Below are 14,815 nucleotides of genomic sequence, written 5' to 3'. Positions count from 1 at the left end.
TTTTGGGATCCTCAAAGCAAAGGATGGGAACAGGTCACCATAAACTTCTTATCTGCAGTTGGACAGGCAGTGTCTACATCCACCACTCCATCTGCTCAACCTTCCTAGGAAGCTGAAGTTCATCTGTAGGCTTCAGTGAATAGTTTTATTTTACCAAGAAGGAAACCTGGCTCAGGAATACTCATGGGCCTGCCAAACAAAAAATGGAATTCAAAAATGTTGGCAGTTGCTCTAATAACCAAGAGTCTGCTTTGAAATATTCTTGACACTTCCTTTTCAAATTAACTTGAGAAACATTTTTATATGCAAAAGCCTTAAGGAGGTTTTCCTGAGCCTGAGAGTTTGAAGACCATCCTTTATATCCAGAAAGCTGAAGGGAACCCCTGAGAAAAGAGTCTATAGAAATTCTCATTTTTAGTCCTTTGATTATATCCAAAATAGGCATTATGCAAGTGAAGGCTTTTTGTTTGGTTTGGTTTTGTGGCAGATTTCTTACAGTTCATCCACACTCCAAAAAGAAATTTGTTGAGGCTCAGACAGGAAGAAGTCCTGCCTCATTTCATATTTGTCAGGACTGCCAGGTAATCTTGGCCCTGGGATTTTTGGTCAGTATCAGGTCTTCTTATTTGAGTTTCTGGGCTGCTGGAGATTCAGTGTATCAAAAACTCTTTAGGTGGAATGGTTCTATTTAGTGTTTTCTAACCTGTGACCTGTGCCAGCCATACTCAGGTCTCTCCAACTATATTATTCTGACTTCAGGCTTACAAACCAGACCTGAACTCATGCTGTTAAAGACATCTTCGTAAGCTGGAAGCCAGCTACTCAGGCTTTTGAAAAACATCTTAGTTTCATGAGGCCCTGCTCAATCTCCCTATCAGTTTCTCTCAACATTTTGGCACAGTGATTAACCCAGAGTGACTTGTTTTATCCCCAGGGGCACAGTGCTGGCTGCTCCCCTTCTGTTCACAGATTACCACAGGTTCAGCCACTGGTGGAGTCTCTTCTCTACCCACACAGGTGCCCTGTGGGTGGCATCTTCAAACAGATCCTACTGCAAAGATGACACACTACATATTTTAGTGACTATCTTGCTCAAAGAATGGGAAAATAACAGCCAGCATACAGAAAAGGAATAGAATAATTTCATGTTTTTACAATCTCCTGGTTAGTCATTTCATAACACTTTCCCATAAAGTTACATGCCCACATACCACACATTTAGATTTTTTGACATCTTTAATTGAGGAACCTCTTCTGTCTGCCAAGTATTGCTTTTAATCTGTTTTTACCTCCTCCTTTTACCTATTTAAGGACCATTAATTTCTGTAATATTTTTCTGAAAGACATGAAAGTATAGTTCTCAATTCTGAAGTTACAAAGATAGCTTAATGATAACAAATTATACTTTACCAGATTGCATGTGGGAAACATTTGGCCTTAATTGAATTACTTGTTTCTTCCAGCTCAAGTATCATTTGCCAATACACATAATTATATCTAGAGAAACTTACATACATTCTTTACAATTTGTACATAAATATACTTATGATCAGGTCATTTTGAACATATTTAACAGTGGGCAGAAAACAGTTTCTCATTCATGGACTCTGAGAGACCCTTGAATTTATACCTTATTTTCTTCTTTCCTATAATTCAGTCATGGTCATGAACTAAGTGTTGTGCTTTTTCTTCCTCATATAAATATGTAATTGAAATAATTAAAGTTAGACAGCAAGTACCTGTTAATATTTATAGGGGGGGATTAACTACTTGCTCTCCTGTGATAATTTTGGAAGACATTTAAAAATTACATGAAACTGGTGTTAATGACTACCTCAGTTACCCAGCCCAGAACATCTTCCTCCATAGGAGTCAGATGTTAACAGCATAGTCCATAGTGGGTTATTTATTTTATTCAGTTTATTAGATACTATTCTTAAACAACTGTTCACCCAGTTTGTGATTTTGCGGTTTCATCTCTTGCCTATAACAAAGAGATAAAGTTTATACTTTAAAGTTGTAGTTACTACATTTAGGCTCGGATTTTTGTCATCTTTTTTTCCTCCACAGGAAAGGTTTTAACCCAAGACTCACAATCCTGTGCCATAGTGTAAACCTCAGAAAACAGATGCAACAATTAAGCCAGAGTCACAGACAGATGTTATTGTCCTCCACTATTTCATTGGGTTTGGCCGGTAAAATTTTCTTCACAATACTTTATAAGCTTCAATATCTTATGAGGGCTAGGCTCAGCTACTTCTTTTAAAATGTTGTCTTGTAGATTGTAATCCTCTACAACAAACCAGAGAGCCCCACCAAGGTTATGGAAAGTGCTTGGGTTTGGAATATTTTCCTAGCAGTTGATGGAGACTTACTGAATCACTTTGTAAGACCATCTGTTCCTGAAAGTTGAACTCTTTGTCAGTGTCTCCATTTGTTTCGTGATTTAGGAAGCTGTTTTTGTGTTGTTGGAGGGGGTTTTCCAATTAAAAATACTATTAGTTTTTTGAACTTGCAGTCTTTTTCTACTTTTTTAACTGGGCTTCCTGGGCTGTTATCTGGTTCTCATTATTGTGATTAGCCTCTGCAACAGGCCATCATTACTAATTAGAATTAGCAGAGGAGCTCTCATGTATTCTACTCACATACCCAGCTTCACCCTCGCACTTATACCTGTAAAAATGCTGTAGCAGTTCATTCTGCAGTGGAGTAACCATTTGAATGGCATTTGTCACAGCCTGCACCTCCCTAAAGTTTCTATATCGTGTTGATGGATGCACCAATATCTTACACTACCCAATAGTCTTAGTTTCAGTCAGCTTTTAAGTTTGCTAAATGTGAAACTGTGCACTGAAAAGCTTAGAACTAACAGGGTTACTGCTATTTCTTGTTGCTTTACTAAACTTCTTAATTTTAATGATACTGGTAAGTCACACTGGTAAGGGCAACTGTACCTATAAAAATGAAACACACCACTCGTATCCCTGCATATTTTGCATATGTGCCTGATGCAGAGGCAAAAGGCCTGTGCTGGGCAACTGCCAGTGACCCTGCTAGGCTCCTACCACCTTCCTGGGGGTGGGAATGCAGCTCCTGTGTGCTCTGGTGCCAGGGGGACTCTTGACATGGTTGTAAATACATTGCTGCCATCACTTGATTATAAGTAGCATAGTTTAATATTGAGTATGTGTTGAATAATCAACTTACAAGTATATAAATAATAACAAATTACTAGTTTATAAATATTGTCTGATTGTTAAAACACATAATAATTAGTTAATAAGCGCAGAAAATATTGTATAAGTGTAACATATCAAGTTGAAGGTGCTGTTTGTCTGCTTCCTGGAAAAGTGCCTTTTTTTCCAGGGATGGAGGAGCTGGTTCAGCCCTGGGTTCCTCTGTGGTGAGTGAGGACAGTGGGGCCAGTGACACTGCCCCCAGAAATTGCCAAGCAGAAACCATGGAAGCACTGGGACACATCATTTCTACCCTTGAAAGGAGATGGGGAGAGACTCTCCCAGAGTTCCCTGAACCTCTGAGGAAGAAGCCAGGCTGCTTGTGCAGATGACAATGCTGCTGCCTGCTCTGCTCCTGGCTGGGGACAGCCCTGCCTGTCCTTCAGCTAATTAAAGTTTCTGCTCATTATGGCAATGTGGGTTTTGACACGGTCATAAATCAATCACTGTCCTAGGAATATGAGCTGCCGTAATTGTGCATTGTCTGAATGTGAACTAATGACTTAATGACTATTCCAGCTGTTGGACACACAATGAATAAAGAGTTGGACACACAAAAACAGTGTGAAACAGTGTCTTTTCCCCAAGAGATGCTTTCAGACGTCGAGTTCAGGCTGATGCATACTGGCCTCTCATACTTTGGGGACCAACATGACTGAACCCCCACCTGGGAGGGGTCTCTGTAGCCTGCCCACATCCTGCCTGCCTGGAACCCAACACCCTTCCTCCCACTCCTGCCCCCCTGCTCAGAAACAGATGAGTCAATCTCAGTTTCCAAGCCCAAACACACAGGACTTGGTCTCTGCTCCCAATCCCAGCCCACCCCTAGGAGCCCTTTTCCCAGCCCCAAATGCACATGCCTTTTTCTCTGTTTTATAGCCCCCAAAACAGCTTCATGAATCTATTTTCAAGTCTAGAAAACTCAGAACTTAGCCTCCATTTTCAAGCACAGAAGACACAGGACTAAGTCTCTGGGTCTGATGACTTTTGTTCTTGAGGCCCAAGGACAAATATCTTCCTCTCAGGCCCAAAACCCATGATTTTCCCTTCATTCCTGGAGTCAGATGAGCTGGGGTTTTGCAGCCCTGAAACAGCATGCCCTGAGCCCATGTCTGGAAAACAGGATTTAGAATAAGTGTCAGTGCCCTGGGCTGGGCCAGCTAGTCTGGTTCCAGCCAGCTTGTCGCCTCCCCCATTCCAAGGGCTGCTCAGCTCAGTGAGTGCCACATAATGCCTTCAGATCTGGGAACTGATACTTCTGCAAGCAAAAAACAGAGTAAAACCAACCGTAACAATCCGTTTCCACATCTAGGACAGACTAGAAGGTTCCCTCAGGGGCAAATATAATGGCAGAAGCACAAAACCATGCCCTGAAGGTGTCAGAGCTGCTGTGAGAGCTCACAGACATGTTGGGAACAGCAATTTCACTGGAGAGCACGTGGCTGGGTGCATTGGATGTTCAGAAATGAAAAATATCTGCTGCTTTCAATGTGCCTGAAGGACAGACATGACTTCAATGCCTGCAAACTCCTTCAAACTCCCTCAATGCTTAGCTGGAACAAGTGCCAGGAGAAAAGGGAAGTCCCATGCACAGAATCCATGCCTCCAGCTCAGCCACTGGTAAAGGAAGAATCCAGAGGTGAGCAAAGGCCAGAGACCTTCCAAACTGGCAGAATATCACCCAGCTTGGCATTGCAGCTGATAAAACTTGGGCTGGACAGACCCTTGCTTTCCCTGAAGCTGTCTGACTGACTAGACACAGAATTAAACAAAACCCTTCTAATCAAGATCAGAACCTTCAGTTCTCATCCCTCATCTCTGGTTCTGGGCAGTGACTAATTCTCTTGACTTTGGAAGACCTCCTCACTGACTGTTTTGTCTTGGGAAGCAAAGATGCCTTGGGAGCTGGCTGTCTCTCCCAGGACTATTCAAGGAATATGTGGGAGGATACTCCAAAAAGCCAGGGATTTTTGTCCAAACATGCTCTGATTTCACTCTGTTTCTCCCAGAGACACCACCTGCTCTCAGGCAGCAAAGGGCAGCAGCCCTGCAGGGCTCCTGCAAGCCTTTAGAGCCCCTAATTGTCCTGGAAGGCTCCACCCACTGCTATTTAAGCTCCAGCTGAGGAGCACAACCTGCTGCTCCTTCTCCTGCTTGGCTGCTGGGGGAGCTGGGCTTCATCTTGGAGGCTGATGTATGTGTGGGGCCTCTTTTTGCTTTGTTTCCCATCATGAGATTGTTTGGGACTGGCCTGTAGCTTTCCTCCCTGGCATTAAGCAGCCAGTTCCAGGAGCTGAGCTGTGCCGTATGGACTTGTGAGTCTGAGGTATTTTGGGGGTAATATATACTTGTCTGTGCATGTCCTGTATAACAATCCCCACAGTGCTCTGAAATTGGGTGCTCCATCATCTCCACATGCTCTCAGAGCAGCATTGATATTCATGAGCTCACTCAGTGTTGTTGTCAGGGCACAAGTTTTACAAATAAGCAAACATGAGGGTAAAGGGCTCTAAAACCCTTAGCTCCACAGCATATGAAGCCTTTGTACTTACAGTAAGGGGAATGAGTCTTCTGTGATCCTTTAAGTGGCCAAACCAGCTGTCCTGTGGTGTTTCTGATGAGCAGGACTTACATTGCCTCTTCTTCCTCTGGTTTCTCTCCAGATGGTGAAAGCTTCCTTCCACCAAGGACAGGTCACAGACTTCATGACCACTGCCCTAGATAACACTGTGTGCAAAGAGGTGTATGAGGACTGGATGATCACCTTCCTGGTGGAATGCACAAGTGAAATACTGAAGGAGGTAAGAGGCACTTTTTTTTTTCCTCTGGATTTTTTTTCTTGCTGGTGAAAAGCTTTTACTGATGTTGGATAGCCTGGCCACTGCTGTCACAGGGCTTTGCCTGTCAACTTGTGGGCAATTTGCTTTAGTGAAACTGTTCCTCTGACCTCAATCTGTTAAGCATAAAAGATAGCATGAATTAGCCTTAATGTGTCCTTTCCAGTGGCCCAGGATGCAAATTCTCCTTTTGGGAATTTCTGCAATTTCTAGCATGGAAAGTCTTCTTGTGGGAGCAGCTGGGATTTTTGGTAGCCTTGACCAAGTTTGGAAAGGCTTGCATGGCACAGGAATCTCAGTGTGTGGTACTCTTGATTCATCAGCTGGGGAAAAGTGCTTTTGTGAGCCTGCAGTTCTCACTTCTGTGCCTGATTTTTCTCTGCACCAGAACCTCATGTTAGGAGAAGGTAAAAGCACAGTTCTCAAAAAAGTCCTGTGTGACCTGTATTTCCCTGTCCCTCTGCCAAGGTGTGGAATATCATAGCTACTGAAGCTTTGAAGCAGTCAAATTTGGAAAAGTACAACATGTCTGCAGACAAAAAGCTGTATTATTTATTTCAGAATTAAAACAGGACATGTATTTTAGGTGACACAAACACAGAGCTTTTGACAGCAGCAAAGCTTAAGTAAGTTTGATTCTGAAGAGAAAATCCCTTCATTTTACAAATGGCTGTCATAACTTTCACTGGAGGATTTAATATCAGGCCAAGGCTCTTGCAAAACCTTTAAGATGGACTGTAATGAAAACCAAAATTACAGTTGTATTGAAAATAATTTGGTGGGTTAAGAGGTCTATTTCTTGCTTGACTTCCCAACCAGCCACTTCATTCTTAAAACCTGAATGAAAGCAGTCCTTCCAAGAAGAACTTTTTTCACCTTTAAGACCAAAAGGTGCATTTAAGTATGTATTTATAAAGGTAGTGCTCAGCATGAGCTGTGTTTTCAGGGGTTTGAAACATGGGTGACAAGTACATTGTCTTATTTGCTGAGCATTAGTTTTGCAGTCTTGAAATGTGACACAAGTTAGGACTTTGAAGCTGTTTCATAACCGGAAGGGAACTTGGTTGGAAAAATTGACTGCTGTGTGTGACAGTCTAGCAGGAGAGCTCTTGTTTTAAGCCAGACCAGTTTCCTGCATGCATTGCTGAGAGCTCTTGTGTGATGTTTCATGGGTTGCTTGTGCTGAGAGCTGATCTTGATCCCAGGATGTGCTGTTGCCAAAGCCTGTAGAGACACTGGTTGCACTGTCCTTCCTGGGAGTGAGAAATAGCGTCATGATAAAGATCTGAACAGACAAGGACAGTGAAATGGTAAAGGAACAGATGTAGAGACTAAAGGAAGAAATGCTATTACTGATGCTTTTTAGCATTAAAAACATCCCAATCCAGTTACATCTCATACATACCTGGAAGCAAGATGCCAAATGCCCACATTATCCTGGAGTGTAGGAGGCATCATTGGTGCAGATTTGGAAGAGGTGAACAGGCATTTGCTTTATGTCATGCTGCTCACTGGTTCCTGGCTGTCTGGCCTGCCTGCAGAATACTTTCTGGTCTGCAAAAGTGCAATATTAAACTTTGAGTGGACAACTGAGTGTAATTTACAGTGTTTTCACATCCCCATAGTTTTAGGTTCGCATAAAATGTCTTGTTTATTTTCCTGATTATTCATTTCAACTGTACATATGATTAAAAATAATGAATGTTATTAATTTTTATCATTAGTACCATCATTACGCCTACTCATATCCTTTGATATTATTGCAAAAATTATCTTTAATAGTTTTAATAGGAGCTATTCCCCAGGCTAATGAGGATATAAATCAAAGTATTAAACAGGGTAGAAAGTAAAGTTTTGGACTATATTCTGAAATTGAACCCCCTCTGTGCTGTGAATGCCTTCAGGTTTTGCTCAGAAGAATATTTACATATGTCTCTTCCATGTACTTGCATGAGATGGGGCTTAAATTTGACTGACATCAATTAGACTGTCTGTGACAGCAGGGAGACAAATTCAAAGGCAGGAGAAGGAGCAGCAAAGATGTTGCTGCACTCTGTTCTTGCAGAGGTCAGGAGGTCTTGTGCCACAGGCTGTAACAAGGCGAGGCAGACTGAGTACTCTGGGGAGTCCCACCTGAAAGATTTCAGCAAGAAGCACAGGGCATTAGCAAGTAGGTAACAGTCATTAAATTCCATAGGAGCAAGCAATAGAATTCTCTGTTTAATTACTAGGATTCCATCTGTTAAAGATGAGACATGGCAAAAAGGAATAAATAATCTCTCTGGTAATCTTCCAAAGGATGTCTCCTAAACATAGGAAACCATCTCTGCCCTCTTATTGTCCTCTGTTGCTTTGCTGTTTGTAGCAGAGTGCAGCCTAGCAAGGATGTGGTGCTGGCAAGGGATCAGAAAGTCAGGCTGGTTTCCTGTGCTTTTTTGTTTTATTGGGTGTTTCACCCATTAATTTTTGCAAGGCTTTTTTTTTCTTTGCAGTAAATATTGAACTAAAGCTCACTTCGTACAGCACAACACTCTTGCCAATATGAGCAAAAGCAATATAGCAGATAATACTTTGGCATGTTCTCTGTGTTTCTAAAATTTCCTGTTCAGACTTGAGTTCCCTGCTTTAAGAGGATTGCAGACTATTTGCTACGGAGCCTGCTAATGAAAGGTTTTCAGATACCCAATTTAAACCAATTGTTGGTAGTCTTGTCACAATTTTTGGGGCCAAGGACATTGCTGCACTTCACAGGGGAATCTGTTAATGCATTGAATGAAGCTGTTAGAAAGCAAAAGCCAAGAGCAAAGAAAACAGATTTGTGCACCCAGCCTATTGCTGGCTGAACACTGAGCAATTGTGGGCTTTAGGGATACAACTGAATTCTGCTGGCTGCCTCTCTGAGGTGTTGGTTTTCCCCTCCATTCTGGGGTGAACCCCTTCCCCAGAAGGACAGGAGTGATGACAGGAGTGAAAGGTTGTAGAAGGGTAAAAATTTGTCAGACCTTTGCTGTAAATAACTGCTAGGTAGAAGACAGCAGCTAACTAAACCTCAGTCTGATCCAGAACACATCCTTGTAGTTTCCTGCTCCCAGATTTTGAGGGCAATTTGCTCCTCAACAATTTAGGTACCAGCCTTTAGATAGATCACTGAGAAAATAGCCTGAGCCTGAACTGGAGGTGGATTCCGCCTAGAACTGCCACCAGTGGTGGTGGGAGGCAAGAGGCTCTTGCAGGGAAGGTGACCAGAGCTGTGACTTGGCTAGGGTCACATTGCAAGCCTGCTGCAGTCAGTTTGAAGGTGGGTCCATGCTGTCCTAGGGCAGCATGGGAAATGCCTCTTGGTCCCTTCAGTCTGCAACCCCCTGTGCTGCTCCATTAGTGCTCCCCTTGCACTGGGATAAGGCACATGGGGGATAAATGCTTTAAAATCTGTTCAGCTTCAGTAATGAGCTGTAATTGAGGCAGGCTTGAAAAACTTATTTTTAATGTTACACAACACTTCTGCGTTGTTGGTGGTGCTTTTTTGCAAGAGGGGATGAAAACTATGGAAGGAAATGGGGGGAATTACAGCTGCATTTTCGCTTTGCCCTTAGTAAATGAGGTCTTCAGTGTCAGTCATCTTTCAAACTGCTTGATTGTATATAATCATGTGTCTGCCTGGGAGCATCTCCCGTTTGAATAGCAACAGCTCCCTCTGTCTGCCTCGAGTAAACCCTGGGTTGTGGCACTTCAACAGATGATGCCATTTTCTTGTTCCCTGCCCAGAGAAATTCATGCTGTCTAGGTATGTTTGCAGCTTAAATGGATTAACTTCGAGAAGATTTTAGACTTCTTCTGTGTATTTTTGGCAGTGGCTGTAAAGTTTTTGCTGTTACTTCTCCTACCAGTTTATGAATGGAGCAACTGTTTAAAAAACCCAAATAGGGGTAGAGGGGGCCAGTAGCTGCATTAGTGGGAGAGACTATTTTCTGTTAAAAGTGAGCTTTGAACAACCTGTGAATTACTGTCACATTGAACATGTCTCTGGAGATTTGAAAGTTTTATATCCTCTTCCAAAGTGCTGCTATTGTCTGTGTAACAAATGTGAACTGAACTGTTCTGTTAAAAGTAAGTCATGCACACTTAAGAACATAATAGTAGCTCAGCGTTAACAATGCTGCTACATTCATTTCAGCAAACTGTTACTGTAGTACAACTGAAGCTCCAGCAAACCATTTGCCTTGTGATGAAGAGCCAGGGTGCGATTAAAGGCATGCTATTAACATTTCCTAGCTCTCTTCTCGCTCTGACATTTGTCCTCTATGAGGCTTTTTGATCACAATCTCAGCAGCAGCCTTTGCTGTACGTAGCACTTCAAGGTCTCACAAAGCTGCCTATAAAGGATACATCATATCTCATCTGGTATTTGCTGCAATAGGTAGAGGAGAAACAATAGCCTGGCTGAACTTTGTTTTGGATTAAAATATTTTGCCCCAGAATTTCCTTTTGCTCTTAGGTTTTTTTTCAATATATGAAAATAGGGCTCCAGCTTTAAAGTATAGCATGGATGATGACTTGATGCAGCTCTGCTACTAGGAAGATGCTTGCAGTGTTTTAGGGATCAGAGTTTTTCGAGATGACAAGCCAAAAATTCTTATTTTTCACCACAGAAAATTTCCTCCACAGAGTTTATGGGAGATGTAGTCCAGCCAGAATGCTCTGGATTTAGGTGACATAGAGTCTCTGGGCTGGCTGTGGTTCCTGTGATGTTTTGCTAGAATATTTCTGAATAAGTCTTTCAGTTCCAGAGTTTCAGTCTTTGAGAGATTGTCCTCTTAACATTGAATTCTCAAATGGATGGAGGAATACATTTTTTCTTTAGGTTGCTGTTGCTTCCTTACTGGATTGGAATGAGGTACTTTCAAGAGTGTTCCCTAAGAACCCAGATTTAAAATATAAAAAGAAAAAGAAATTTTTAAAAGGCGACCAAACCAAAAAAAATCATTAAAAAGACAAACAATCCAACACCAGTATGCTGCCACTCTTGAATTCTGCTTTTGGAGGGAATGGCTAAGGTTGTCTTGGTGTGTGTGTGCATGGTCAGAGGTGTAAGGGAAGTGGCAATGAATGTGAAGTTGTATTTCATGGCATGGCTCAAACAAGTCTGAATGCCTATACTTGAGAAAAATCTTGTATAAGAACAGCCGTTTGCAGAGTCCTCTGGTCTTTCACGCTTCATGATCAGGCCCGAGGGATGGAGTTAAAATGCGTGTAATTTGTGGAAGACAAAGCTTTGTCAGAATTAGAATGTGCTCACAAATTTTGATAGTGTATACCAAAAGCTACTGAAGCTGCTTCAGCACCCAAATCTCTCCTTGGAGGTGACAGTGACAATCCCACTTGGATGCTCTTGTTGGATTTAACTCTTTTACTTCTTATAATATATACTACTTATATATATAAAATAATCTTAACTAGCCTTAATTAGGACAAGTATTAGTGTACTGAAAGAATTCTAGTCCTATGAAACATAGTCATGCTACTAAAAACTGTAAAGTAAATTTGCCCAAAGAAAGCAGCACATGGTGGCTGCAAGACAGGATGCTTGTATGTAAGATATGATGCTGCTGCCAGTGCTGCTAACAGAGCTGCTGGTTAAAGCAAGGGGAGATGGATGAACAGCCCCTTCTTAATGACATAATGAGGGCTGTGGGGCTGGGTGGGCTGTCCTGTGGTTAGTTGCATGTTTTCAAAGCCAACAATTCAGTGACATGTGCTATTTTTCATGCAAAGTAACTCAATCTATGGTGAGTCCTGTTCTTTTTCTGTTCACAGGTGATGTCTAGTCACAGCCCTGGGTGTGGGGGCTTGGCATGTTTTTGAGAGCAAAGAGAAGATGTTATAGGGAGGAAGATACTTTGCTGATGTGTACCAGCATCTAGTTAGACAGGTTGAAAGGATGAATTTGGGATACAGCTATGTTCCCTATGCTGTACTACAAAGGCAGATGTCTGGCACCTTCTTCCTGTTGTGTTGGCATTGCTTGCCTGAGCACTTGCTTGTTGCCAAGGCCAGCAGGCTGGCCTTTGGGATCAGTGGTCCCAGAGCACAGCCTTGCTGCCTGCAAAACCTGGAGAGGCAGCCAAGAGGCATCGAAGTCTTAGTGCTTGGGCCTTGGGTGCCCAAGTCTTTAAAGACCAGGGGGGAACATTTCCAAATTTTATTGGTATTTTGGATCTATTGTGAAGTATTTGAGTAACTGGAGCTGTACTGTTTGGGTGGAAATAAGATTGAGTTGTTTTTGAGGTCAGTGAAAACTATAGGGGCATTCCAAGGGCAAATGAATGTAATTCCCAGCTGGTTTGGTATTCAGAGTTTGAGGGCCATTTTTGTTGGATACAGTGAAAAAGGTTCATAAGATCTTTCCCATGTGCCTTGAACTTTGTTGTGGCACTTAAATTCTCCATGCATGCAGGCAAACCAGGAACAGAGGTGGCTTGTACCATGTATTTTCTGTCTGAAGGATGGAGGGGAGAAATGTTTCCCTTGTGCCCATTTGATGGTGAGAATAAGGGAAAGGAGATATGTCCAGGGACAATGTCTGAGCTGGCCTGAAAGTTCTCCTCTAAAGCATCTCCTGGCTGGTGGCACCAGCACCCAGCTCTGTGGCACAAAGGTGGCAGGCAGCAATCCAAGCTTGTCAGCTGCTGCAGCTAGCAGGGAGGAAAGGGGTTAGCACACAGCCTGTCTGTCTTCCACCTTTGGGAAACACCCAGGGGTTGAATTCCAGCCCTATATACCAGAGTTCCCACACGTGGTTGAGGTACCACGTGGAGCACAAGCATCAAATGAGGTTTAAAATAAAGGAATAGCCAGAGGCCTTAACCAGTCTCTGGTTATCCCATGAGTGCTGCTGTTGCCCTTGGCTTGCTGTTTACTCATCTGCACCTGCAGTGTTGAAAGCTGCACAAAATCCATCCAGCCTGAGCCAAAAAGTACAGCTAGGCTTTGTGTGTACAGAGGGCTTTATAAAAAGGTCATGAATTGAGCTTTTGTGCCAACCTTTTTGTGATTTACTTCTCATTGTTTCTCTTTCTCCAGGAATTCCTCCTCTGAATTGCCATCTGCTAGCTCTTTTAACAGGGAGTTCTGTGCACCAGATTTTCTATTAGTACAAGTCTTACTGCCTTTGTGCAGAAAAGCTGGACCACTGTGGAGGTCTCCATGTGTTGCTGTATCTACTGGAGTCATGCTGAAGGGTGATTTGGTTTTTGGAGGGGAAAGAACAACTAGCTCCCAGTAGTCTGCAGCACTGGGTGTAACCTAATTGGTGGGAGAACAAGGTAACCCAGGCTGTGAGTGAGATTGTTGGTCCAAACACAAAATAATTTGGTTTTACTATCACTTTTGTGGTTTAGGTCTGTGAGGGGTTCATTCAGCCTCATTCATAAGCCTTCTTTTGCCAGCTCTGAATATGGTTTTGATTGCTTTCACTCTAATGCCACAGAAAAGGTTTAGGCACAGAAGAGCAGTTGCAAAGATACTTCTGCTCAGTTATTGTGACTGGGGTTTGCTGCTGTGCTCAGACCTGCAGAATGCTGACGCCAGAGACAAACATTGTACTGTCTCTCACTGCGGTGACAAACACTACAAAATGCTCTTTTTAGGATGTTTTTGATTAGTAGTGATGGAGTTATGGCATGTGCAGCCTTCAGGTGTATGTCTTTCAAAGCAGTCAAAGTGACTATGTCATGCTGCCAGCATTAAAAAATTCTTCATAATTCTACTTTTGAAGGCAACCAAAATCTCCTCCTGTAGAGGAGAGTGAGGGAAGCTTCTTCCCTTGAAACTCAGCCAGTTTTTGGTTTAGGAGCTGCGATGCACTGATTGTAAATAGAAGACAGCAGTTTCTACTGCTCATGGTTTCTACTATGGCAGAAAAGCAAAGACAAGGCTATGCAGAAGCAAGAATCCTGGGGAAGGATTAATTTGCCAGTCGATGGGACAGATGTCTAAGTAATATTTTGAGCTCCCTCTGATAGGAGTGGGTTATCAGTGAGAGGGGCTTGATTTCTTTAAAATAACTAGCTTAGCCTGGATGCCTGACTTTTAGCCATTTAGCATTGGGTAAAATGATAATCATATGCATATCTATATTAAGATACAAACTGGTGATTTTTTTTTCCCAGTTTCCCATTCTTAAAAATGACAGGATTTCAAAGGATATTCTAGCAAAAGTAGAAATAGAAGTGTGATGTGTCCACTTGCTTATCCCTTCTTCATGCCAAAGCCCACTCTGCAGGTGGAAGCCTGAGAATATTAGTGAGTTCTTGTACCCCAAGAAAATACTGACTGCCCATATATTTGAATAGTGAAATGCAAGGCAAATATTGTTAAATAATGACAGGTGTCTGCACAAGGTAATCCTCAGGGAAAATGCATTACATTCCTTGAATGTCAATAAACCCCACTTTATACATGGAGGTTTCATGAATAAAAAAACCCTTGGTTTTGTTCTGACAGGTGGAATCTCATTTAGTGCTTCTCCATTAAGAGTCAGAGCACTTTGCCCTTTTAATCTCCTGACATCTCTGAACTCCAGTTTGTCCCTAGTTTCCTTCTACACCTGTTTTGAGGTATGAGTGAATATGATGCTGTCTAAATGTGAGTCCCTCAGATTCACTTCAAAAAAGATAGGCTGTGTCTCAGAAAGCTGTGCTCAGCTAGAAGAAAAAAATTTAATCTGGAGGTGGTATCTGCAGT

The 14,815-nt window shown here is 42.4% G+C and overlaps 1 long non-coding RNA gene across 2 annotated transcripts in view; it reads left to right on the top strand.

The window, feature by feature from the left end:
• LOC146437954 (uncharacterized) overlaps positions 1-3,758 on the top strand; it is a 56,858-nt gene extending 53,100 nt beyond the window's left edge. Inside the window, exons 6-7 of one of the 2 annotated variants that reach the window (XR_014851998.1) lie at positions 2,071-2,386; positions 3,367-3,758. This is a non-coding gene — a long non-coding RNA (uncharacterized LOC146437954). Of the gene's footprint in view, positions 1-2,070 lie in introns of both variants that reach the window. The other variant, XR_014851999.1, reaches the window with a different exon arrangement.
• Positions 3,759-14,815: the final 11,057 nt, after the last annotated feature.

This window comes from Lichenostomus cassidix, chromosome 4, assembly GCF_008360975.1.
Source record: "Lichenostomus cassidix isolate B80296 chromosome 4, HeHo_3.0, whole genome shotgun sequence".
NCBI lineage: Eukaryota > Metazoa > Chordata > Aves > Passeriformes > Meliphagidae > Lichenostomus > Lichenostomus cassidix.
This window is presented reverse-complemented; position numbering and strand designations above follow the sequence as displayed.